Below are 27,259 nucleotides of genomic sequence, written 5' to 3'. Positions count from 1 at the left end.
ATAACTAGAAATAAACCTACCTAGGGAGACAAAAGATCTGTATGCAGAAAACTGTAAGACACTGATGAAAAAAATTAAAGATGATACCAACAGACGGAGAGATATACCATGTTCTTGGATTGGAAGAATCAATATTGTCAAAATGACTATACTACCAAAAGCAATCTACAGATTCAGTGCAAACCCTATCAAATTACCAATGGCATTTTTTACAGAACTAGAACAAAAAAATCTTAAAATTTGTATGGAGACACAAAAGACCCCGCAGAGCCAAAGAGGTCTTGAGGGAAAAAAAACAGAGCTGGAGGAATCAGGCTCCCTGACTTCAGACTATACCACAAAGCTACAGTAATCAAGTCAATATGGTACTGGCACAAAACCAGAAATATAGATCAATGGAACAGGATAGAAAGCCCAGAGATAAACCCACGCACCTATGGTCAACTAATCTATGACAAAGGAGGCAAGGATATACAATGGAGAAAAGACAGTCTCTTCAATGAGTGGTGCTGGGAAAACTGGACAGCTACATGTAAAAGAATGAAATTAGAACACTCCTTAACACCATACATAAAAATAAACTCAAAATGGATTAGAGACCTAAATGGAAGACCAGACACTATAAAACTCTTAGAGAATGCTCTTTGACATAAATCGCAGCAAGATATTTTTTGATCCACATCCTAGAGTAATGGAAATAAAAACAAAAATAAACAAATGGGACCTAATGAAACTTAAAAGCTTTTGCAAAGCAAACTACAAACAAGACGAAAAGACAACCCTCAGAATGGGAGAAAATATCTGCATACAAATCAACAAAGGATTAATCTCCAAAATATATAAACAGCTCATGCAGCTCAATATTAAAAAAACAAACAACCCAATCCCAAAATGGGCAGAAGACCTATATAGACATTTCTCTGAAGAAGACATACAGATGGCCCAGAAGCACATGAAAAGCTGCTCAACATCACTAATTATTAGAGAAATGCAAATCAGAACTACAATGAGGTGTCACCTCACACCAGTTAGAATGGGCAACATCTGAAAATCTAGAAACAACAAATGCTGGAGAGGGTGTGGAGAAAAGGAAACCCTCTTGCACTGTTGGTGAGAATGTAAATTGATACAATCACTATGGAGAAGAGTATGGAGGGTCCTTAAGAAACTAAAAACAAAATTACCATATGACCCAGCAATCTCATTACTGGGCATATACCCAGACAAAACCATAATTCAAAAAGAGTCATGTACCACAATGTTCACTGCAGCACTATTTACAATAGCCAGGACGTGGAAGCCACCTAGGTGTCCATCGACAGATGAATGGATAGAGAAGATGTAGCACATATATACAATGGAATATTACTCAGCCATAAAAAGACATGAAATTTCTTATTTGTAGTTATTTGTAGTGATGTGGATGGACCTATAGTCTGTCATACAGAGTGACGTAAGTCAGAAAGAGAAAAACAAATACCGTATGCTAACACATATATATGGAATCTTAAAAAAAAAGATTCTGATGAACCTAGAGGCAGGACAGGAATAAAGAGGCAGATGTAGAGAATGGACGTGAGGACACGGGGAGGGGGAAGGGTAAGCTGGGACGAAGTGAGAGAGTGGCATGGACATATATACACTACCAAATGTAAAACAGATAGCTAGTGGGAAGCAGCTGCATAGCACAGGGCGATCAGCTCGGTGCTCTGTGACCACCTAGAGGGGTGGGATAGGGAGAGTGGGAGTGAGATGCAAGAGGGAGGGGATATGGGGATATATGTATACATATAGCTGATTCACTTTGTTATATAGCAGATAGTAACACAACATTGTAAAGCAATTATACTCCAATAAACGTGTTAAAAAAGTGGACATAAAAAAATTTTTTTAAGTAAAAATAAAAAGCCTCCTTAAAGGGAGTGATAATGAAAAAAAACATGTTGATAAACATTTCATAAAACCTAACTTCCAAGACTCCACATTCAGACGGAAATGGTCTTGTTAGCAAAGCCTTGCCTTTGGTTGGCCTATTTCCCAGTAAGTGTGGGAGGGTGGGGGGGGGAGAGGAGGGTGGGGGGGGGAGAGGAGGGTGGGGGGGGAGAGGAGGGTGGGGAGGGAGAGGAGGGAGGGGTAAGCATTAGGGAGGGCAGGAGCTGGTAAAGGACATGAGCCTAGTGTTCCTAGTCCCCTGGTCAAATACCATCTCATTCTCACCCCCCACCCAATTATTCAAACCAGGGCTCAGGTTTACACAGAAAGATACCGAGCTCAGTTTTGCATGTGGAACACATAGGTGAAGCTGTAAAGTATGTGGTTGGAAATGAGGGTTTGGAGCTCAGAAGAGAATGGGGATGGAAACAAAAGATTTTAGGGTCATCAAGAGCTGAAGCAAGAAAGAAGTCTGCCCAGGACAGAGTGTAAAGCAAGAAGGGTAAAGGAGCAAAAGGACACGACCAATAGATTATTTAAAGGTGGGGTGGGGTAGGGAAGTTCTTAATAGTTAAAAAAAAAATTAAAGCCCCATGAAATATGCAGAGACAAGATCATAACAATCAGTGGTTCTCAAGAAATGTCCTCAGAAGATAATTCCTAACTCCTAATGTTTCAGGTGATTTAGAGATAACTATGAAAATCTTTTCCCAAAGTCTCATCAACACTACCACATTCTCTCTTTATTTTCTTAACCATTTTTTAAACTGAAGTATAATTTACAATTTTTTGTTAGTTTCAAGTGTATAGCAAAGTGATTCAGTTATGTATATGTGTGTGTATATATATATATATTCTTTTTCAGATTCTTTTCCATTATAGGTTATTACAAGATATTGAATATTGTTCCCTGTGCTATACAGTAGGTCAACGCTACCACATTCTCTTAATCAGGTACCTAGGCAACCTGAATGGCTTTAATCCTAAAATGGACAGTAACTCTTTGCTTAGGACAAAGCCTCTCCAAGCATCAGGAAGATGTGTACAAGCAGGTCTGCACTGGGTGTTAGGTTCTACTTTAGAACTTTGCCATCAGTCTAAGAAGACCAACTCCCAGACAGTGGTGGGGGGCATGGAAGGAGGTAAACATGGAAGCTGGGCCACAGCATGCTTTAAAGGGGGTTTTCATTCCTATTCCTGAAACCCTGTGACTACCAGAGCACACTAATCCATACTGAAAGAAAAGGACACATGACAACTTAATACAACGCATGATCCTTGACTGAATACTAGATCAGGAAAAATAAAAAAGCTAGAGAACAAGTGAATGTAAGATTTAAATATGCACTACACGTTGGTTTTATGTCAAGTACCCCGAATGACACGACTTTATTATAGCCATGTACCCTTTCTCTCAGAATAAAAAAGCAAAAGTATTTAGGGGTGAAGTGTCACAGTGTCTGCAAGGAACTCTCAAAGGATATGGCTTTAAAAATAACTATATATATAGACAGGAAAAAAGACATAAAGCAAATTTGGCAAAACATTAATCATTGGTGAATCTAGGTAAAGGCGAGATGGTGTTAACGGTACAATTCTCATTAACTTTCTGTAGATTTGACATTTTAAAAAATACAAAATGGCAGGGGGGTATAAATGCTGTCAAATATTTTTAAAGTTCTTAATTTCTGTTATGTTCTAACTCCCCTCCATTAGAATACAGAATGAAAAGTTGACACAAAAATGCTTCACAGCATATTAAAATACTATCCCCATGCATAAATAAATTTATTTGGCAAAGAGAAATTATTTCAAGTGCACAAACCAAGTCAGTTTCTACACCACATCCTGAGTTACTACATAGATTAACAGAATCTGGGTATTATTTTTGAGGTTTACCTTTCACATGTTGTGGAAGGTAAACCTTAAGAATACTTTAAGAATCTAGGTACTCTATCTAGATTCTTTATTTTAAAGGGTATATTAACACTACTGGGTTTTACACAAATGCCAAGAGTTAAAGGCTAACTTAATTATCTGGGCTAATGAGAGACAGTACAGATAAACCAAATCCATATGAAGACACTGTTTTAATCACTGGATTTTAACTTCCTAAATCTTTAATCAGAATTACAAGGAAGTAAAACTGACCAAAAAGTTTCATCTCCATCCAATCTCATCCTTAAAGGAATTTCTATTTAATAACAAAAAGGAAAGACACAAATGAAATAAAAATGCCCTAAGAGCTCAACTATGGGTACTTGAACAAAAGAAAACTGACTTTAATCGAGGCAAATATTTATTGAGAACTTACTACCCACAGATCTGTATGAAGAATTCAAAGTACAAAGACTGGACCTTGCACCCAAGGGGCCACCACTTTATTGGAGAAGACATACAGCAAACTGAAGAACAATAATAATGGTTGACTGTGTCTTCCCTTATCCCTGCTCCCAATGCTTCAATTCAAAGACTTATCTCCTAGCCAGGCCACTGCAATGGCCTCCTCATTCATTAACCGGTTGTCAAGCCTCTCCAAACCACTGGTACTTAAACTTGGATGCACACTGGAATCACCTGAGAAGTTAACAAAAATCCAATGCCTGGGTGTCTCTTCTAGAGAATCTGATTTTCCTGTATGCAGCCTGGGCACTGGCATTTACTTCAAGCTTTCCAAGTGATTCTAATATGCAGCAAAATTTGAGCGCCACTGTTCTAAACCAATCGCTGCTACGAAGGGTAGAATACAACCTACTCTCCTGTGTAAAAACCTCTGACTATTCCTCATTGCCAACACAAATCTAAACTCCTTACCACGATCTCCAAAGTCTTTCGACATCTCCAACCTACTCCTCCAGCCCTGCTACCCACCCAACTCCACCCACTATGAACTAACCATTTGCCTCTGTTCCCTTACAGGACACTTCCTATGCATAAAGGCCTTTCCACATCAGACACCAATCCCAGTCTCTGATCATTAAACTCCAAATCAATTTTCAAGAACCAATTTAAAAGTTCCTTCCTTTCAAAAGCCCTCATCAACTTCCCTGGGGAGACGGTTGCTTCCTCTTCTTGCCTTCTAACAAAAATTTGGATATGGCTCTAACTTGACATTTATTATATTTGTAGTAGCAGTTTACATTTCTCTCTCTCTTTTTTTTTTTTTTAAATTTTTGGCCATGTTGGGTCTTCGTTGCGGTGCGGGGCTTTCCCTAGTTGTGGAGAGCGGGAGCTACTCTTCATTGCGGTGTGCAGGCTTCTAATTTCGGTGGCTTCTCTTGTTGAGGAGCACGGGCTCTGGGTGCGCGGGCAGCACGCAGGCTCAATAGTTGCAGCACACAGGCTTTAGAGCGCGTGGGCTTCAGTATTGCAGCGCATGGGCTCTAGGGCAGTGGTCCCCAACATTTTTGGCACCAGGGACTGGTTTCATGGAAGACATAACCGGGGTGGGGGGGGGCAGGGGGATGGTTCAGGCAGTAATGCGAGCGATGGGGAGCGGCAGATGAAACTCCGCTTGCTTGCCTGTCGCTCACCTCCTGCTGTGCGGCCCGGTTCCTAACAGGCCTTGAGGACCCCTGCTCTAGGGCACGCAGGCTTCAGTAGTTGTGGCACACGGGCTCAGCAGTTATGGCTTGTGGGCTCTAGAGCACAGGCTCTCAGTAGTTGTGGCACACGGGCTTTTAGTTGCTTTGCGGGATGTGGGATCTTCTGGGACCAGGGCTCGAACCCGTGTCCCCTGCATTGGCAGGCGGATTCTTAACCACTGCGCCACCAGGGAAGTCCCTGTCTCTTCTAATAGACTGTGCACTCCTCGAGGGCAGAGACCAAGTGCATTTATCTTCAAGTTCCTAGTGCCCAGTAATGGCTGAAACAAAATGAAAGTTCAATAATTGTTTACTAAATGAATGGGAATCACATACTTGTGGAATAAATGAGTAACAGTACAAGAAAAGACAAAGGCAGTTCAATATGAAATGCCAAGTCAGGGGCTTCCCTGGTGGCGCAGTGGTTGAGAGTCCGCCTGCCGATGCAGGGGACACGGGTTCGTGCCCCGGTCCGGGAAGATCCCACATGCCGCGGAGCGGCTGGGCCTGTGAGCCATGGCAGCTGAGCCTGCGCGTCCGAAGCCTGTGCTCCACAATGGGAGAGGCCAAAACAGTGAGAGGCCCGCGTACTGCAAAAAAAAAAAAAAAAAAAGAAAAGAAAAGAAATGCCAAGTCAGTTACCCAGGCAAAACCTGACTCCAGAAGTATAGAGGGGAAAGAGGGTGCTTCTGGCACATACAGAGGGGGAAGGCCCCATGAAGACATTCTCAATCTCAAAAGAAGGAAAATATTTAGACAGGCCAGAAAACAAGGGGCAGAGAACTAGGAGCACGGAAAACAGCAGAGATATGGCCCATTGCACAAGAAAAGCCATTGGGCTCTGCCTTGGGTTTCTTCAAGAGATAACCTTAAAAATTTTTTTTTTTATTTTAAAAAAGTTTTAGAAATTAATCATGCTTTTCTTAGTTATTTAAATCTATTTTCTGTCTTCTTATCCTGCTTTATTTTTCTTCCTAGTCCTTACCCCCACTTGACACATTACAGTTCTGCATATTCAAATAACCACTAGAACATAAGGTCCCTTAAGAGCAGGAACTTGGTTTTGTTTACTGCTGCATCCCCAGGGTTTACATCAGTGCTGGACACAAAGTAAATGTTCAACACATATTTGCTGAATGGATGAAAGAACATATTTATTATGGCCTCTGATCTGATCTTTCCTTTTACGCAGAGATTGGCTCCCTACCTCACCCAGTCTCCACATACCGAAATCCTGCGTATCCTTCCGACCCAAATAAATGTCCAGTCTGACTCAAAGCCTTCTCTGACTCCCCATCCCTCCCCTTTCTGAACTTCCAAAGCCCTTTATCTTTCTCATCTTGGACACTTTTTATGGGCTACTTCATAATAGCACAATTCTCTGTGTACAGGTATTTATGTATATATATCTTATCACCCCTGTAAGTTCTTCAAGGGCAAGCTCTAGGTCATTTTCCCCCCAGAGCATCGTGCCTTATAGAGTTGCTCAGTAATTCCTACTGAGTAAAAGGAAAACTTAAAGGTGGTATTAAACCTTTGATATCTTTTTTCTTTTTATAGTTGCCCCAGGTCTTAGCTGTGGCTCATGGACTCCTTAGTTGCAGCTTGCCGGCTCCTTAGTTGTGGCAGGTGGGCTCCTTAGTTGTGGCTCACGGGCTCCTTAGTTGTGGCATGCATGGGGGATCTAGCTCCCTGACCAGGGAGCCTGCAGGGAACCCGGGCCCCCTGCATTGGGAGCACGGAGTCTTAACCACTGCACCACCAGGGAAGTCCCAAACCTTTGATGTCTTAATATTAACCTCAGAAAGACTAAAATCAGTAATGATTTACTTCCATTCATCTTGGCCCTGTGATACCCGATTCTTTAAAATTGTAATATGTAACACTTAAATCATGCTTTCAATGTGTGAGGTATTGTTCCAAGGCATAACATAAATTAACTCATTTAATCCTCAACAGAACCATACGGGACAGGTATAATCTCCATTTTACAGATGAGGAAACTGAGGCATGGAGAGGGTCACACAGCCAGTGAGTGGCAGAGCTAGGATTCAAACCCAGTGGTCTGGTTAGAGAATCCATGCACTTAACCACTATGCTGGACTGTCTTACGACTGCTGGGCAGCCTCCTATTTATAAAGCTAAACGTGACCTTCTGAGAAATTTACTTTGAAAATAATAGAGATGCGAGGATATTTACGGCAAGGAACTATCCTCATCACGTGAAAGATGGAATTCCAGAAGGCAGTAAAAGTAGAGAACAGATGACAGAAAAGGAATGGAGGGTGGGCAGTGCAACACTGGGAAGGATAAATGCTGTTAAGAGATAGTCAGCCTTGGACCTAAAACTGCAGGAGCATCTGTAAGAAGGAATGGAACAGAGAGGTAAACAGAAGCTCTGGCATGAAGTTATCATGGACAGAGCCCATATTCTAGATACAGTTGGTACTGAGATGGCACAGCATAGAGAATGGCAGCAAACCGTACTGCTTAAGAATGTAGGGCTCAAACTGCCTAGGTTACTAGCTCTGAAATTACAGACAAGTAACTAACTCCTTTTGCCTGTTTCCTCAACTGTAAAATGGGTGAATATCAACACTTAGCCCTGAGAATCAAGGAGAATAATCCATGTATATTCATCAGGATGGGATTGGTTATGCTGCAGTTAAAATTCCTGTTTAAAAAACTCAGTGGTTTACACCACCCCGCCCGGAAGCCTGTGCAGCCCGCCACTGCCAGGGTTCTGTGATCCAGGGACAACTTCCCTGGGAGAACACACAGTGCGCCTCAGGCTGCTGCAACGTCATGCCGGCCTCTGCTGCCACCGGCTCGGCTCACCCCGCATCCGTACCCCTCCCACCCCGCACGCCCCCGCCCCCGGCCTGAGTGAGCCAGAGCCCCGGAAGCAGCTGCTCCTTTAACCCCGTCCTGTCTGAGCGAAAAACAGACGCCCTCAGGGGACCTACACGCAGAGGCGGGGCCAAATCCAAAGCTGAACCCCGGGAGCTGTGCGAACAAAGAAGAGAAAGGGAAATTTCTCCCAGCAGCCTTAGGAGCAGCGGATTAAATCTCCACAGTCAACCTGATGAACCCTGCATCTGTGGAATACCTGAATAGACAACAAATCATCCCAAATTGAGGAGGTGGACTTTGGGAGCAAGATATATTATGTTTTCCCCTTTTCCTCTTTTTGTGAGTGTGTATGTGTATGCTTCTGTGTGAGATTTTGTCTGTATAGCTTTGCTTTCACCATTTGTCCTAGGGTTCTGTCCGTCCGTTTTTTTTTTTTTTTTTACTTAAAAAAACTTTTTTTCTTAATAATTATTTTTCATTTTTTATTTTAATAACTTTATTTTATTTTATCTTACTTTCTTTTGTTTTATTTTATCCTCTTTCTTTCTATTTTTTCTCCCTTTTATTCTGAGCCGTGTGGATGAAAGGTTCTTGGTGCTCCAGCCAGGAGTCAGTGCTGTGCCTCTAAGGTGGTAGAGCCAACTTCAGGACACTGGTCCACAAAAGTCCTCCCAGCCCCACGTAATACCAAACGGCGAAAACCTCCCATAGACCTCCATCTCAACGCCAAGACCCAGCTTCACTCAACGACCAGCAAGCTACAGTGCTGGACACCCTATGTCAAACTACTAGCAAGACAGGAACACAACCCCACCCATTAGCAGAGAGGTTGCCTAAAATCATACTAAGGCCACAGACACACCACCAGACGTGGACCTGCCCACCAGAAATACAAGATGCAGCCTCATCCACCAGAACACAGGCACTAGTCTCCTCCAACAGGAAGCCTACACAACCCACTGAACCAACCTTAGCCACTGGGGACAGACACCAAAAACAACAGAAACTACAAACCTGCAGCCTACAAAAAGGAGACCCCAAACACAGTAAGATAAGCAAAATGAGAAGACAGAAAAACACACAGCAGATGAAGGAGAAAGGCAAAACCCCACCAGACTAAACAAATGAAGAGGGTATAGGCAGCCTACCAGAAAAAGAATTCAGAATGATAGTAAAGATAATCCAAAATCTTGGAAATAGAATAGAGAAAATGCAAAAAATATTTAACAGGAACCTAGAAGAACTAAAGAGGAAACAAGCAACGATGAACAACACAATAAATGAAATTAAAAATACTCTAGAAGGGATCAATAGCAGAATAACTAAGGCAGAAGAACGGATAAGTGACCTGGAAGATAAAATAGTGGAAATAACTACAGCAGAGCAGAATAAAGAAAAGAGAACGAAAAGAACTGAGGACAGTCTCAGAGACCTCTGGGACAACATTAAACGCACCAACATTCAAATTATGGGGGTCCCAGAAGAAGAAGAGAAAAAGAAAGGGACTGAGAAAATATTTGAAGAGATTATAGTTGAAAACTTCCCTAATATTGGAAAGGAAATAGTTAATCAAGTCCAGGAAGCACAGAGAGTCCCATACAGGATAAATCCAAGAAGAAACACGCCAAGACACATATGAATCAAACTATCAAAAATTAAATACAGGGCTTCCCTGGTGGCGCAGTGGTTGAGAGTCCGCCTGCCGATGCAAGGGACATGGGTTTGTGCCCCGGTTTGGGAACATCCCACATGCCACGGAGTGGCTGGGCCCGTGAGCCAGGCCGCTGAGCCTGTGTGTCTGGAGCCTGTGCTCCGCAACGGGAGAGGCCACAACAGTGAGAGGCCCGCGTACCGCAAAAAAAAAAAAAAAAAAAAAAAAAAAAAATTAAATACAAAGAAAACATATTAAAAGCAGCAAGGGAAAAACAACAAATAACACACAAGGGAATCCCCATAAGGTTAACAGCTGATCTTTCAGCCGAAACTCTGCAAGCCAGAAGCGAGTGACAGGACATATTTAAAGTGATGAAGGAGAAAAACCTACACCCAAGATTACTCTACCCAGCAAGGATCTCATTCAGATTTGATGGAGAAACTAAAACCTTTAGAGCCAAGCAAAAGCTGAGAGAGTTCAGCATCACTAAACCAGCTTTACAACAAATGCTAAAGGAACTTCTATAGACAAGAGACACAAAAGAAGGAAAAGACCTACAATAACAAACCCAAAACAATTAAGAAAATGGGAATAGGAACATACATATTGATAATTACCTTAAATGTAAATGGATTAAATGCTCCCACCAAGACACAGACTGGCTGAACGGATACAAAAACAAGACCCATATATATGCTGTCTACAAGAGACTCACTTCAGACCTAGGGACACATACAGACTGAAAGTAAGGGGATGGAAAAAGATATTCCATGCAAATGGAAATCAAAAGAAAGCTGGAGTAGCAATTCTCGTATCAGACAAAATAGACTTTAAAATAAAGACTATTAGAAGAGACAAAGAAGGAGACTACATAATGATCAAGGGATCGGTCCAAGAAGAAGATATAACAATTGTAAATATTTATGGACCAACAGAGTAGCACCTCAATACATAAGGCAAATACTAACAGCCATAAAAGGGGAAATCGACAGTAACACAATCATAGTAGGGGACGTTAACACCCCACTTTCACCAATGGACAGATCACCCAAAATGAAAATAAATAAGGAAACACAAGCTTTAAATGATACATTAAACGAGATGGACTTAATTGATATTTATAGGACATTCCATCCAAAAACAACAGAATACACATTTTTCTCAAGTGCTCATGGAACATTCTCCAGGACAGATCATATCTTGAGTCACAAATCAAGCCTTGGTAAATTTAAGAAAACTGAAATCGTATCAAGTATCTTTTCCGACCACAACGCTATGAGACTAGATATCAATTACAGGAAAAGATCTGTAAAAAATACAAACACATGGAGGCTAAACAATACAATACTTAATAACGAAGTGATCACTGAAGAAATCAAAGAGGAAATCAAAAAATACCTAGAAACAAATGACAATGGAGACACGACGACCCAAAACCTATGGGATGCAGCAAAAGCTGTTCTAAGAGGGAAGTTTATAGCAATAGAATCCTACCTTAAGAAACAGGAAACATCTCAAATAAACAACCTAAGCTTGCACCTAAAGCAATTAGAGAAAGAAGAACAAAAAAACCCTAAAGTTAGCAGAAGGAAAGAAATCATAAAGATCAGATCAGAAATAAATGAAAAAGAAATGAAGCAAACGATAGCAAAGATCAATAAAACTAAAAGCTGGTTCTTTGAGAAGATAAACAAAATTGATAAACCATTAGCCAGACTCATCAAGAAAAAAAGGGAGAAGACTCAAGTCAATGGAATTAGAAATGAAAAAGGAGAAGTAACAACTGATACTGCAGAAATACAAAGGATCATCAGAGATTACTACAAGCAACTATACGCCAATAAAATGGACAACCTGGAAGAAATGGACAAATTCTTAGAAATGCACAACCTGCGGAGAAGACTGAACCAGGAAGAAATAGAAAATATGAACAGACCAATCACAAGCACTGAAATTGAAACTGTGATTAAAAATCTTGCAACAAACAAAAGCCCAGGAACAGATGGCCTTACAGGAGAATTCTATCAAACATTTAGAGAAGAGCTAACACCTATCCTTCTCAAACTCTTCCAAAATATAGCAGAGGGAGGAACACTCCCAAACTCATTCTACGAGGCCACCATCACCCTGATACCAAAACCAGACAAAGATGTCACAAAGAAAGAAAACTACAGGCCAATATCACTGATGAACATAGATGCAAAAATCCTCAACAAAATACTAGCAAACAGAATCCAACAGCACATTAAAAGGATCATACACCATGATCAAGTGGGGTTTATTCCAGGAATGCAAGGGTTCTTCAATATACGCAAATCAATCAACATGAAACACCATATTAACAAATTGAAGGAGAAAAACCATATGATCATCTCAACAGATGCAGAGAAAGCTTTCGACAAAATTCAACACCTTTTTATGATAAAAACCCTGCAGAAAGTAGGCATAGAGGGAATTTTCCTCAACGTAATAAAGGCCATATATGACAAACCCACAGCCAACATCGTCCTCAATGGTGAAAAACTGAAACCATTTCCACTAAGATCAGGAACAAGACAAGGCTGCCCACTCTCACCACTATTATTCAACATACTTTTGGAAGTTTTAGCCACAGCAATCAGAGAAGAAAAATAAATAAAAGGAATCCAAATCGGAAGAGAAGAAGTAAAGCTGTCACTGTTTGCCAATGACACGATACTCTATGTAGAGAATCCTAAAGATGCTACCAGAAAACTACTAGAGCTAATCAATGAATTTGGTAAAGTAGCAGGATACAAAATTAATGCACAGAAATCTCTGGCATTCCTACACACTAATGATGAAAAATCTGAAAGTGAAATTAAGAAAACACTCCCATTTACCACTGCAACAAAAAGAATAAAATATCTAGGAATAAACCTACCTAAGGAGACAAAAGACCTGTATGCAGAAAATTATAAGACACTGATGAAAGAAATTAAAGATGATACAAATAGATGGAGAGATATACCATGTTCTTGAATTGGAAGAATCAACATTGTGAAAATGACTCTACTACCCAAAGCAATCTACAGATTCAATGCAACCCCTATCAAACTACCACTGGCATTTTTCACAGAACTAGAACAAAAAATTTCACAATTTGTATGGAAACACAAAAGACCCCAAAGAGCCAAAGCAATCTTGAGAACGAAAAATGGAGCTGGAGGAATCAGGCTCCCTGACTTCAGACTCTACTACAAAGCTACAGTAATCAAGACAGTATGGTACTGGCACAAAAACAGAAATATGGATCAATGGAACAGGATAGAAAGCCCAGAGATAAACCCATGCACATATGGTCACCTTATCTTTGATAAAGGAGGCAAGAATACACAGTGGAGAAAAGACAGCCTCTTCAATAAGTGGTGCTGGGAAAACTGGACAGGTACATGTAAAAGTATGAAATTAGAACACTCCCTAACACCATACACAAAAATAAACTCAAAATGGATTAAAGACCTAAATGTAAGGCCAGACACCATCAAACTCTTTGAGGAAAACATAGGCAGAACACTCTATGACATAAATCACAGCAAGATCCTTCTTGACCCACCTCCTAGAGAAATGGAAATAAAAACAAAAATAAACAAATGGGACCTAATGAAACTTAAAAGCTTTTGCACAGCAAAGGAAACCATAAACAAGACGAAAAGACAACCCTCAGAATGGGAGTAAATATTTGCAAATGAAGCAACTGACAAAGGATTAATCTCCAAGATTTACAAGCAGCTCACGCAGCTCAATAACAAAAAAATAAACAATCCATTCCAAAAATGGGCAGAAGACCTAAATCGACATTTCTCCAAAGAAGATATACAGATTGCCAACAAACACATGAAAGGATGCTCAACATCATTAACCATTAGAGAAATGCAAATCAAAACTACAATGAGATAGCATCTCACACGGGTCAGAATGGCCATCATCAAAAAATCTAGAAACAATAAATGCTGGAGAGGGTGTGGAGAAAAGGGAACACTCTTGCACCGTTGGTGGGAATGTAAATTGATACAGCCACTATGGAGAACAGTATCGAGGTTCCTTAAAAAACTAAAAATAGGGCTTCCCTGGTGGCGCAGTGGTTGAGAGTCTGCCTGCCGATGCAGCGGACACGGGTTCGTGCCCCAGTCCGGGAGGATCCCACATGCAATGGAGCAGCTGGACCCGTGAGCCATGGCCGCTGAGCCTGTGCGTCCGGAGCCTGTGCTCCGCAACGGGAGAGGCCACAATAGTGAGAGGCCCACATACTGCAAAAAAAAAAAGAAAACTAAAAATAGCACTACCATACGACCCAGCAATCCCACCACTGGGCATATACCCTGAGAAAACAATAGTTGAAAAAGAGTCATGTACCAAAATGTTCATTGCAGCTCTATTTACAATAGCCAGGACATGGAAGCAACCTAAGTGTCCATCATCGGATGAATGGATAAAGAAGATGTGGCACATATATACAATGGAATATTACTCGGCCATAAAAGTAAACGAAATTGGGGCTTCCCTGGTGGCGCAGTGGTTGAGAGTCCACCTGCCGATGCAGGGGAGGCGGGTTCGTGCCCCGGTCTGGGAGGATCCCACATGCCGTGGCGTGGCTGGGCCCGTGAGCCATGGCCGCTGGGCCTGTGCGTCCGGAGCCTGTGCTCCGCCACGGGAGAGGCCACAACAGTGAGAGGCCCACATACCGCAAAAAAAAAAAAAAAAAAAAAAAAGTAAACGAAATTGAGATATTTGTAGTGAGGTGGATGGACCTAGAGTCTGTCATACAGAGTGAAATAAGTCAGAAAGAGAAAAACAAATATCGTATGGTAACACTATATATGGAATCTAAGAAAAATAAAAAAGGTCATGAAGAACCTAGGGGTAAGACGGGAATAAAGACACAGAACTACTAGAGAATGGACTTGAGGATATGGGGAGGGGGGAGCGTAAGCTGTGATAAAGTGATAGAGTGGCATGGACATATATAAACTACCAAACGTAAAAGAGATAGCTAGTGGGAAGCAGCCGCATAGCACAGGGGGATCAGCTCGGTGCTCTGTGACCACCTAGAGGAGTGGGATAGGGAGGGTGGCAAGGAGGGAGACCCAAGAGGGAAGAGATATGGGAAGATATGTATATGTATAACTGATTTCCTTTTTATAAAGCAGAAACTAACACACCATTGTAAAGCAATTATACTCCAAGAAAGATGTTTAAAAAAAAAAACTCAGTGGTTTAAAGCATGGGCTTGCTTACAACATGTAACTACTGCAGATATTTTTCAGCAAAAAAAAAAAAAAAGCTATCTGCCTAGAAGTGTCTGACATGACTTTCCGTCAAATTTCAGTATCCAAAGCAAGTCACAAAGCCATGCTCAACTTCAAGGCAATGGAGAAGTGCAATCTTACCGTGTACCCAAAAGAAAGAGAAGAATATCGACGCACATCCCTAACCACCACCACACCATGAGAGAAGTTCAGACCACACGCGCATGGCACACAGTAAGCACCCAATGACTGGTAGCTGCTGTTATTATTATCATGATTATTGAGGGCTCTGGGAAAAACTGATTCTAAGAACCCTAAGGGATAAAGCTGAAAGGACGTGCAGATGTGGAAACAACCTCTCATGCACGTTATTTGCAACAAAGCAAAGGTGAATTTATCAGTATGTCACCATGATATAATGGCGGGACGTGCCAAAAAGTTTCTAGTAAGCAAAAAGTAGTAAACAAGAGTTACCAAAATAGTAGCACTTATTCTGACTACTTTAAGACATGTAAAATTTCAGTGACACTATATTTTATTTTGGAGAATATATGAAACAATTATGCAGCCTTTCACAAATTCACTTCTACTCTCAGAGCACTGCTTCCCCTACTCTCCCTGTAAGCTCTTAAGTGAAATCCTCCTGTGTGGGTTTTTAGGACCCTAAGCATCAGAGTTAGGGAAAGAGTCTTCTTGAGTGAAATGCGAGCTGAATTCGAATCCTAACTTGACCATAAACCAGTTCTATGACCTACCAAAATTTCTGACTAGGACACAACTAGTTACTCTGTTCCATCATCCATAAGATGACAATATTGACTAGATGGCCTCTGAAATCCCTTCCCACTCGACTCGTCTGCAATCCTGAGAAACCAGAAAGAAGCTCTGTTTAGCAGAATCTAGCTAAGATGCTGAATCATGTAAGACTTGACAACACATCTTAAAGCTAGAAGTAACTGCCACAACCACAGCTATGGTGGTAGCAACAGAGCTTAGTTTGAAAGTGAACAACGGAAGAAAAGTCAGGAGCACCCGGGGAGAGCCCTGCTAGCATGAAATGTCACAGGAAGAGCAGATAAGGGTGGAGAGAGTATGACTGTATGTGTAAATAAGGAGCCTGGTATTTGAGCATGTTTTATGAAATCAGTCTTTTAGTAACATCTCATACCACATTCCAGCCGTAGCTCTGCACATCAGTGAAGGTGATAGGAACAAACCTGAAGCAAAGAGCCTCCAAAACGTCAAGACTTGGGATGTGTCAACTACCAGATCTCAATTCCAACAGACTGGGTTTTCCAATTCCTTAAGATGCCAAAGCAGTAGTCCAAATATGTGCCTAGGGATCGAGAACTTGAAATCCTTTGGAGAAAGTCAAACAAAAGAGCTCAAAGCTGCATGTTACAAAATGTTAAGCTCTCCCAATCAGTGATACTTGTGTCTCAGTCAAACAGTAGCCCCTGCCCATACAACCTACCATATACATTAACTCACTCTGAGAGTATAAGACTGTCCCCTACAACAGAATTTAAGGGAAAACAGTGCTGCTTTTTAATGAACACCAATGGAAAACAATACAACATTAATTCATGCCATAAACAAAGCAAGAGACACTGCTGCCATCAGTAATTTTGCTCTTCCTGCAGCCCTATTTATGATCTTTAAGAAGCCTTCTGGGGCTTCCCTGGTGGCGCAGTGGTTGAGAGTCCGCCTGCCGATGCAGGGGACATGGGTTCGTGCCCCGGTCCGGGAAGATCCCACATGCCGCAGAGCAGCTAGGCCCGTGAGCCATGGCCGCTGAGCCTGAGCGTCCGGAGCCTGTGCTCCACAACGGGAGAGGCCACAACAGTGAGAGGCCCGCATACTGGAAAAAAAAAAAGAAAAAAAAAAAAGAAGCCTTCTGATTCTAACATCTGTGAGTGTATAAAGCATATGGGGACCCTCCTCACCGTCTCTCATGCTTCAAGAGTCACTGCTAAATGACTAAAAATCTCCTGCTTGAAAACTTAAAACCTGGCAAATAAATTTAATAAAATTACAATATGTTTAGAATGATCCATTTTATTATGTCTAGACAGCATTCTAAAAAGCTATAATTCTACATGTGGATCTTCATTTACTTCTATAGCCATACTTCCTTCCACTTGTCAATCACAAAATAATTTCCAGTTCTACAATGAATATTAATCAATATATTAGAATCAATGCTATTCTTGATTTTAATGAGTTTAAAATTTGAAGTACAAGTAGATGGGGCTGGAGGCAGAGAAGCATATACAGCCCTGAATGAGTAAAAGAAATCCTTTCTTTTAACAAATCAATTTTTAAATATATTGGAAAAGGACAAAGGATAAGGCTCAATCCTTCAAGGGAGCTTTGGTGCATATTATTAAAAACAAAGATTATACCTTTATAAACTGAAAAACCAACCTCTAAGTAAGCTGGTAAACCAGAAATACTTTACATAGGAAAAATCTCCATTAACTAGTCTAAAGTAATGAGAACCCTCAATAACCAGCGTTTTATATTGAGAATTAAGTATTACACTTAAAAGCTGCCTGTGTTAAATCTTTATATGAAAGAAAAAAGCTTCAGCAGTCATGCTGAAAGACATGCATGTTAGTCACAGCCATGAAGGGTCATAAGGCCTCGCTGGAAGAGCTACCTTGGTATTTGCAAAACCTTACAGGACACAGATCTAAATTTATTTTCTGATCCTTTTATTTTCTTAACATCAAATCAACTTTTAGATAAAAATAAATAGGTACGCATAAATGGAAAAAATAGTGTTAAACTTTATTATATGATTTGTTTAGTCTCATTTTAGCCTAAAGGACAGTCTTGTCCCATATTGTATTTTCCTTTCTAAGTGAAAAGAAAAAAAAAAGTCCACTATTTTCCCCAAAAAGCGGGGGGTGGGTGGATGGCAGGGGTGTTAAAGGGTCTAGAGTTGTGCTGTCAAATGCCAGGGCCACTAGCCATATGTGGCTATTTAAACTTCAATTCAAAGATATTAAATAAAAATTTAAATTCTGTTCCTCAGTCATACTAGCCACCTTTTAGGAGCTTCAAAAGCCACATGTGACTTGAAGTCCTGCATAGATATAGGACATTTTACATCATAGCACAGAGTTCTACTGGACAATGATGATCTAGAACAATGTTTCTCAAATTTAAAGGTACACAAAATCATCAGGATAGTTTGTTATAACACATACTACTGGGTCTCCACCCCGGGTAGTTTATTTCAGTTGTCTGGAATGGAGCCCAAAGCCTGCATTTCTAACAAGCTCCAAGATTATACTGATACTGCCTATCATCTTGAGTAGTACTCTCTATGGTAAAGGACTAGCTTTTTTTTTTTTTCCTAATCCACCACTGACCAATACTTTTATAAAATACTAGAAAAGTTAATTATCAGGAAAAAATACTTTAAACAAGGACTATACCATAAACTTATACTTTCTAAATTATCAGATTCAACAGACAAATCGTTTTTCTAAAAAATGTAGTAAAAGCAGCTAAATACCTTCTCTCAAGTTCTGAACTTACCTCATCGCAGACAGGTAACAAACAGTTCACAGACCTGCACAGATCCAGACTAAGTGTGAGTAGCCCATAGATCTAGAAGAACTTTTTTTATGATTATCTTTTTGGAGCTGGTCATTAATGATCTCTTTCATATCCTCTACCATTTGCTCAAGGTATTTTTACAACTCAAGGCAAAAATGTTATTTCCATTAAGCAGAAACCTCCCCTCTGCCCAGTCCCTTAAAACAATAATATACAGGGTCTGCTCAAACAACCTGATAGGTCATCATTTATGTGATCCAAATCTGTCACATGGTCAACAAAGATGATGGCTTGACTTTTTCATGCTAACCCAAGGTTGAATTTAGACTGCTAACACTGCAAAAGTTGGTAAGCCAAGATACACAATGAACATTAATAGAGTCTCTGCGTTAAATCACAGAAAATTTCTTTCGGTAAATAAAATTGACGATCTGGACCTACCTTTCCAGACACAATCCTTAAAAGGATTTCTTATGAATACTGATGATTTCCCCAAACCCAAAATGAACAGTCCAGGTACGTTTCTTTACTCTTGTATACTTAGGGAAGGAACACATCAAACAGAATCCCCTTTTAGGACTCAACGCCCTTCAGCTAACTACCTAAAGCTTAGGTGTTTTCCTCAATCCATATATCAAACCAAACAAACTGATTTTTCTTCTACTCAACTTCTGGTCTGGCCCAACAGATGGACTTCTATGAGAAAACCTCCAGGATAACTTCAGGTCGGCCACTTGCTAGAGACTACTCTTAAGAATTTTCTTATTGCTCTATAATTTTCTTTTACCAGTTTGTTTGACTATTACTTAAATAAATTATAAAATAAGGCTCTGAGAACTTTAATATGTGATCCTTTTTCCTATAGTAATATCTGGTTTAACAGAACTTCACATATATGCATGTTCTGTATAAAATAAGGTTACATGCTCAACTAGACACTATTTTAAGAAAAATATCACTTAAAATTAACAACATTAACAGGAAAGTTACAAGGTATATATTTCATATAACATCTGGGGAATATAAAAATGGGGGGAGATTATTTTTAAATGTACTGTTTTAACCATTTTTTTTTAATTTTATTTATTTATTTATTTTTGGCTGCGTTGGGTCCTCGCTGCTGCACAGCGGGCCCTCCCCAGCTGTGGCGAGTGGGGGCCACTCCTCATTCCAGTGGGGCGTGGGCTTCTCATTGCGGTGGCCTCTCCTGCTGCGGAGCAAGGGCGCACGGGCTTCAGTAGCTGTGGCTCACAGGCTCCGACCCACGTCCCCCGCACTGGCAGACAGATTCCCAACCACTGTGCCACCTGGGAAGCCCCATCTTTTTAATTGTTCTGCTTACAGTGTCAGAAAGAAAACCCTTTTCCTCCTAACATATCGAATGAAGCACTAACAGAATGAGTAAGAAGTAGAATCCAAAGCAAGATAATATCAGGAGCTTCTGCCCTGATATTACCACCCCCTCCAGTCCCATCTGCAGAGGCAGATGGCTGAGACCGAGAGGCCCAGGACCCTCTAAGACTGTCTTGTCACCTGCTCCAACCTTCACTCTATCAGGCTGCATGGGCAAAGGCATGGAACAGCTTCCCATGTATAACAATAAGGTGGGGAAGAATTTGGGGGTAACCCTTGCCTGGATGTCACCCTGAAAGATGCAGAAGGACTTCCCCAAGCCTAGGACAACTGATCCAGACTGAGACTGCAGGAACTGCTAAAGGGCAAAAAAGACCCAAAGAAGTCAGCCTCTGGGCAAAAAACTTTTGCTCAAACAAAACAACTGTTTTGTAAGGACCTAAATCAATGACCCTTAATATTATTTTTGCATGCAGGTGGGAAGAGATGGGGGAGAGGAGAAGGTGGGGGCGGGGGGGAACCACAGATCCCTTTAAGAATCATAAGAAACGATGGATTGGCTTCCCATAAACATGCACACAAACAATATTTTGCATACTATTTTGGGCAGTTCACAGATGAGCTAAAGACTCCCTTGGTGTCCATGAATCCCAGGATAAAAAGCATCAACCTAAATAGGTAGGAACCAAAGGTCAGTCCTACAATACCTAGACCTTCATTTAACCTGAAGCTTGACCTTTTACAGAAAGACAATTTTAGAATTTAAAAATATAGATATTCCGAAAATAAAATGCCTTGATCACAAAGCTGTATAAGAAAATCAAAAATATATTAAAATTTTACTGATAATATATTTGATCCATAAAATTAGATCAGTGAAAACTCCCTACAAGAATCTTTAATAGAGTAAAAAAGCAGACAAACAGAAATCTCCCTTGGGAATTCCCTGGTGGTCCAGTTGTTAAGACTCCCCGCTTCTACTGTAGGGGGCACGGGTTCGATCCCTGGTGGGGAACTAAGCGACAGCATGCCGCCCCGCTAAAAAAAAAAAAAGAGAGAGAGAGAAAAAGAAGTCTCCCTTTACTCTTTCACAAAATTCAAACATGCACCCATCACTTTGTGTTTGGATTCATGTCCTGAAGTTATCTTAAAATTCTGCTTCCCAGTTTTCCTGAAATTTTCAAACACTGTCTCAGTATGTTAAGTTCTTCTGAAATAGCTAGTGGATAAAAGCACCATGGAAGTCAACTGAAAAATCAGATTTTTTTCTTTGCTAAAAATTTTAAGTCCTTCATTATTACTGTAAAGAAAAAGATTCATCAATTTTTTAAAACTCCTCAAAATATCAGCTATTTATGTCATATATTATCAAAGATCCTAACAGTCTCGATGGCAAATGACACAAAGAATAAAAGTAGGAGAATGTAAGGAATCACTATTACAAACTAGAAAAAACAACTAATACAGGTACCACAAGCAAAACTAAACATTTTTCTCTGGATTTTATGCAAATAATCTGGTTCAGAAATTGGAAAAGAGGTGGATATTTTAAAATAACTCCGGTTTACTACCTTCAAGACTTTTATGGAAGTAACAGAATTTCTCATGAGCCTCCACAAAAGCCTCCACAAAATGAACTAAAGAGAAGAACATTTTGGCAAGGAAAAACTAACTGCATTCTCTCTCTGCACTTCATGGTTATTACTGTACTAGGCTAACTGTGAACTCCTAAGTGCCCTAGAAAGACCTCTCCCACACCATGGAGACAAGGGGGGGCCGGGTGCCCTCACTGTATTCCAACTCGCCTCTTCAGTGACAAATTCTTGAAATGGAGAAGTAAAAATGGACGGGTGTACAGAACTCACGCAAAGTGTGCTGGTTACTCTAGTACCACACCACGAAACCATGACAGTACACCCCAGCTTTTTAAGAAATCTTTCGAGATGGCTGGTGGTGAAAAGAACATATGCTTTGGATCGAGATGATGTGGGTTCAAATGCTGACTCTAACCTGAACCAGCTTTGTGGCCTTGAACAAGTTACTTCATTTCTTTAAGCTGCAGACCATGGAGCTCACAGAGTGGCTAAGAAAATGGGGATATTTTTTCTCATCTCTGTAGTCCCAGCACCTGGCTAAGTGCTGGACACAGACCAGGTATTCATTCATTCAATGCTAGTTTTTTTGCTTCCCTCACAAGTGTGTTATATTCTACTGCAAACAAAAATGTTCTCTAGGGAACAGATATCTAAGCTCTAGCTATTTTCTATGTATTTCGAAGAGTTTTCAATATAGTAATAACCTAGTACAGGGGAATGCAGGCAGTCCCGTGGAATCCACTGTAGCTTTTCGCCTGAATTAGACTAAAGCTTTGTACGAAGGATGGAAGTATAACGAGAAATACTAAATAATTTAAAAAAATAAAACGATTTCAGGGGAGAGGGATAAATTAGGAGTTTGGGATTAACAGACACACACTACTATAAATAAAATAAGCAAGGACATAGCACTATATTCAATATCTTGTAATAACCTATAATGAATAAGAATCTGAAATATATATATGTATATATAACTGAATAATTTTGCTGTGCGCTTGAAACTAACACATCATAGTAAATCAACTATACTTCAATTAAAAGAAAATTTTCAAGAAACTCACTAATGGAGGTATGTTTTCTCTTAAAGGTAGTTGTTATCAGTTATTACCCAACGTTTTATTTATTTATTTTTCATCCTGCTGGCGCCTGAGCTTATGTACATGAAATAAAATGGTATTGTTGGACAACTTAAAAAAAATTTTAAACCTTGCTATACTGGAGGGACGAGAGAATTGGGTGAGAACATACTCTCCTCAGTTGATTTAGATACTGTCATTGTCCTAGTTACTGTCATTGTCATATACCAAAGGTATTTATGCAGGTAGAATCCTTAAATCCTAAAACCCGGTTCAAAAGGGTTCAGAACACGAGTTCATGTGTGACTACACTTGGTTATTACAAAGTCTTCCCATGAAAGTTGAAAAACATAGGCACCTGCTGTGAGAATCAAGCCTGAGGTTGTGGAACCCTTTTTCCTCATGGTTTAACACATAACCACAAACTCTGCTTGGGGCATCTTCCTGACCCCCAGGGCAGCATTTAGGAGAACTGGAAGAAAAGCTGGTGAGGTCGGGGAAGGCCAAGGTCAAGAAGTGGGGACGGTGGTCACAGGGCTGGATGAGGGGCAGACAGGGCTGGGGGCTCAGAAGGAAGAGGAGGAGGTGCCCAGAGCTCTGATTCTGAGGAGTTTAAGCTGCACTCTTGCTCCCACTGGTCACCACGTGGCCACCTCTGGGGACAGTAACTTGGGAGGCAGCATTTGTGGTGATGTCCCATCAGCACCTCACACACAGCACGTCCTTCTGCCGGCCTTGCTCCTCTCCAGGGCCCCCCAAGCCAGGACACCCCCAGTCTGCCCATTTCTCCCCACTGCGGCCCCTCCCATCCAGGCCACCAACATCTTGTCCGACCACTGGTCACTCTCTCTCGGCTCCCTCTTGCCCTCTGGCCACCATAGTCCACCCCTCCCCAGCAGCCAAGGGATCTTTCTAGAAAGCCAGTTGGACGAGCCCTTCCTTGCTTGGCCTCTGCAGCACTCTGAATGAAGTCCTGGGCTCTTATCACATCTCCAGCTGCTCTCTGGCTCCACCCTCCCGACACCCGCCCTGCCCTGCCCTGCCCCCGCTGGCCTCAGAGTCTCTGCCCCAGGCCATATATCCATCCAAGAAAACGGAAAAACGTCTTCGAAACTTCTCTAAATCAGAGATCCCCAAGACACAGTAGCCCAAGGGCCTGTTGTTTCTGATAGATTTTCTGTAATATAATAGCAAAACTCACAAATGAGATGTAGTTTCTAAAGAGATAAGATTCTGTTTCAGATTTCCTTTGGTATTTGAAATAGTTATGAGAAAAGTAAATCAATAAATACAAAAAACGAACTGCCAAAGGATCTTCCAGAAAGGTAGTAACGTTACTTGTGGCCTCCCACTTCACTTTCAACTGGCCATTCAATTTCTCCTGTGATTTGCCTGAAGTAATATACTGATGAGTTCAGAGAACTTCAGACTATAATAAGAATAAATTATAAAAATAATTAGAAAGCTGTAGAACATTAAAAAGTTGTGGGAAAAGTGATCATATTCCAAGACTTTGCAGTGCTATAACAGAAGAGCTAAATGTACAAAGCAAAAAAATAACTGCAGTATAAAAGATGAGACTCCAGGCAGACTGTAATACCGCGATGAGACACAGCTAATTTCACAACAGATCTAGATTTACTTTGCCCATGGCCACACTACAGCAAGAACAATATCATAGTCTGGTTACTATAAGGGAGAGTCCAAAGTTAGCAAAAAAAAAAAAAAAAAAAGGGCGGGGGGGAGGAATTGTAAAGGTTAGCTTTTAATAGTCCATTAATCAAGAAAAAAGTTTAAATAATTCATCATAATTCATCTAGGAAATCTGCCCTGGGACAGAAAAGAAGTCCAAAATTAACCTTTTTACAACTCCACATTTTCCCAGGCCTTTTGTTACAGTCATGCATTGCTTATATGAAACCACCTGTTCTGGTTGGCATAAACCCTTTCACTTGACATTTCACGCCTAATCATTTTATCACACACGGATCTCAAACCTCTCTATTCCCAGAGAACCAAAGTTTAGAAAAACTATCTCCCTGAGGTTGCCAACCTGATCTTCCAATTTGGAATACCAACAGATTCTTCTGTGCCATGCACAGTCGATGGGTACAAATCCCCAGTAAGAAAGATAGCTCATAATTAGCCCTGGGAACACAGCAGAGTGGCCCTTGTCTGGACTCTTCTAGGGGTCACAAGCATATTCCCTTAAAGTACGTCGAAATTTGGAGCCTACCGGGATGGTATTCTTATAAGCCATTTGAGAAACAATAGTCGAATCTCAGGCAATACTGCAGACACTCTAAAAATTGTAAAAAAATTTTAAATGGGTATTTTCTCCGTTCATGGATCTGCTACACCAGAAATGAGCAGTGTGGAGAATAACGTGCACACACAGTCCCAAAGATGCCTGGAGATGCCAAGGATTCACTAGAAACCTTGGCCGGACTACTAATGGTCCATAAACCCTAATTTGGAGATCACGGGCCTACAGGTTCAAAATTGAATTATACTGCCTTATTAGATCACACACTACCGAAACCACAGTCACATTAATCATAACTGGAACTAGGAACACTTTAGGTACACAAATATGAGTCTGCTTATGCATTTTTAATTGGATCAAATAAAACAAGCTGCAAACAAACTCAAATTTCAATTATCTCACTAGTGAGGGGATTTCCTAACAGCGTCTTTTTAAAAACCAAGTAGCTGCCAACCCTCTGCACATCTGACAGGCATGTCTCTGGAAATTTGGGAACAGACTCCGTTGCTTCTCAACAGCGAAGGAAACAAATACCCTGAAGGGGACAGATTCCGTTTTTGTTTTTGTTTTTTAAAGCTCAAACATGCAACCTAATAATGCACAAAACTTGGCTGCGGGGTTGCTGGACATCTCCAGGGTTCCAATTCTCGGAGCGAGTGCGCGCTAGTGCGTAAGAAGGGGGCGGAGGGGGTGCGCGCTCGGAGGACGCGCCGGGGCCCCCGCCCCCTCCCGGAGCAGCAGCCTGGCACCAGCCCACCCTCCTCCACCCCTGCAAAGAGACGCAGGACGCCAATAGAGCAACTTCTCCGCGGGGGCGACGGCGCGAATAGCGGTCACCCCCGCCCCGCCGCTGCACGGCCGGGGGTCTCTCCTCGGCCGGGACCCGGGGAGGCAGGAGGGAAGGGGGAGCCCTCCGCACGCCCCGCCCCCGCACGCCTGGCCCGGGGCCGGGGGCTGCCCGGACCCCCAACCCTCCGCGCGGCCCGCAGCGGCGCACTCCCAAGGACGGCCGCCTGGCCTGAGCGCGAGGCGGAGCGGAGCGCGGCGGAGGCCGGGCCCTCGCCTCAGGCCTCAGGCCGCCGCCTGCCCTCCGCCAGGCCGCCCGCCGCCGGCCCCACTCGGACCCCGGCCCGGCCGGGCCTCGGCACCGCCGCATCCCCTCATCCTGGCTTCATTCATAGGGGCACCGCAGCCCGGCCGGCGGTGCGGGGCCGGGGACCCGCGGACAAGACCGACCCGCCGAGGCCGGGGAGGAAAATAAAAAGTTAAGAGAAGAACTTACCTAAAATGGCTCCTGCAGCAGCCAAAATACAAACAGCTATTATTTGGTGAAGTTTAGCTCAGACACCCTGCAAGGACACCCTAACACGGCTCGGGCCCGCCTTCCCTGCCATGCCATTGGGCTTCGCCGGCCCAAAACACAGAGTCATTGGTCAGCCTGGCTGCCGCTCAGACAGAAGCCCATTTCAAGCTTGCTTGCAGGGGCGAGTGATGGGCTCGCTCCATTGTGCTCGTATTTGCATGGATGTGATAGCGGCGCTGATTGGCCGGCGCCGGGGCCGCCCCGCCCCCTGCCTCGCGCCCCCCGCCTTGGAGACGCCGCTGCGCGCGGCCCCGCCCCCCGGGACAGAGCGGCGGGGCCACGGGGGCGGGGCGGGGCCGGGGTCCTGCGGGCCGAGGGGGCGGGGCGGGGTCCTGCAGCAGCAGACGGCGGGCAGGGGGCGGGGACCTGGAGCGCGCGCGCGCGGGGCGGGGCGGGGGTTCAGCCAGCAGGTGGAGGTCTCTTAGGTAGCGGGCTAGCCATATGGAACACCCTGGGCTGGTGTCTCGGGGCTGGGAGAGGTTGTGACTGGGGTGCCGCGACAGAGAGATTCCGCTGAGGCCGAGGTCCCGTTGGTCAGGAAAAGAAGATTCCGAGAAGCCAGGCGAAGAGCCAAGGAGCCCCGAGCTCTGTCTCTAGCCGCATCCCTGCCGCTCCTCCTGGCTCCCGGGCACTCCTGGCACACGGGCTTCTTCCCAAGGACCCCCCGCACACCCGGGGAGTTTTCAGCTCCGGAGGTCTTGCGGTGCCTTGGATATACCTCCGTAAAATCAGGTGTCGAGCTA

General features: G+C 42.4%; 1 protein-coding gene across 3 annotated transcripts in view; it reads right to left on the bottom strand.

Annotated features, from left to right (window-relative positions):
- CHD6 (chromodomain helicase DNA binding protein 6) overlaps window positions 1-26,519 on the bottom strand; it is a 221,311-nt gene extending 194,792 nt beyond the window's left edge. For 2 of the 3 annotated variants that reach the window (XM_081255208.1, XM_081255206.1), the window contains exon 1: window positions 26,436-26,519. The gene's annotated coding sequence lies outside the window, so the exon portion shown is untranslated. The remainder of the gene's footprint in view (window positions 1-26,435) is intronic. The other variant, XM_081255207.1, reaches the window with a different exon arrangement.
- Window positions 26,520-27,259: the final 740 nt, after the last annotated feature.

Source organism: Mesoplodon bidens (assembly GCF_964165515.1).
Source record: "Mesoplodon bidens genome assembly, chromosome: 15".
In the NCBI taxonomy this organism is placed as follows: domain Eukaryota; kingdom Metazoa; phylum Chordata; class Mammalia; order Artiodactyla; family Ziphiidae; genus Mesoplodon; species Mesoplodon bidens.
This window is presented reverse-complemented; position numbering and strand designations above follow the sequence as displayed.